Source organism: Protopterus annectens, chromosome 8.part0, assembly GCF_019279795.1.
Source record: "Protopterus annectens isolate FY-2018-M chromosome 8.part0, PAN1.0, whole genome shotgun sequence".
Classification (NCBI taxonomy): domain Eukaryota; kingdom Metazoa; phylum Chordata; order Ceratodontiformes; family Protopteridae; genus Protopterus; species Protopterus annectens.
Window position 1 is genome coordinate 1,535,497,310 of NC_056741.1, and position 484 is coordinate 1,535,497,793.

Here is a 484-nt window from a genome sequence, read left to right on the forward strand (position 1 = left end):
TTGTTTGGTAGTCTTCTCCTTGAAATTGTCTGTTTTGGTATTTAACATCAGTTTTTGTGGTAAGGTCTTGCATGTTTGTTATCAAAGTCTGAATCTCTGTTTTAAGGCTGGAATCCTGGTTACTGGATTTAGTGAAGCTCATGATGAATTTCTTCAGATGAAAAGAAGTTATCCAAGAATAATTAGACAAGAAAAGCTCCCTTCTTTTAGTTTTAAAGTTGATATTATTATAGGTGAAGTTAAGTTCTATTAAATCATGTATAAAAGTATTTTCAGTTTTTAGTCTGAAGGCAGAATTCCAGTCAGAATAATATTTCTTTAGAGGAGCTGTTGAATTCTGCTGCTACTCACTGCCCATCTTGGCCACACCCCCAGAATATATAGCCTTGTTATGCAGTGATTTTTATAAGTCATATGATGAGCATGAAGGATCCTTCTTTTTCTGTCCAACCTATCCAACACCTTTTGGTGCTAGTCAGTCACT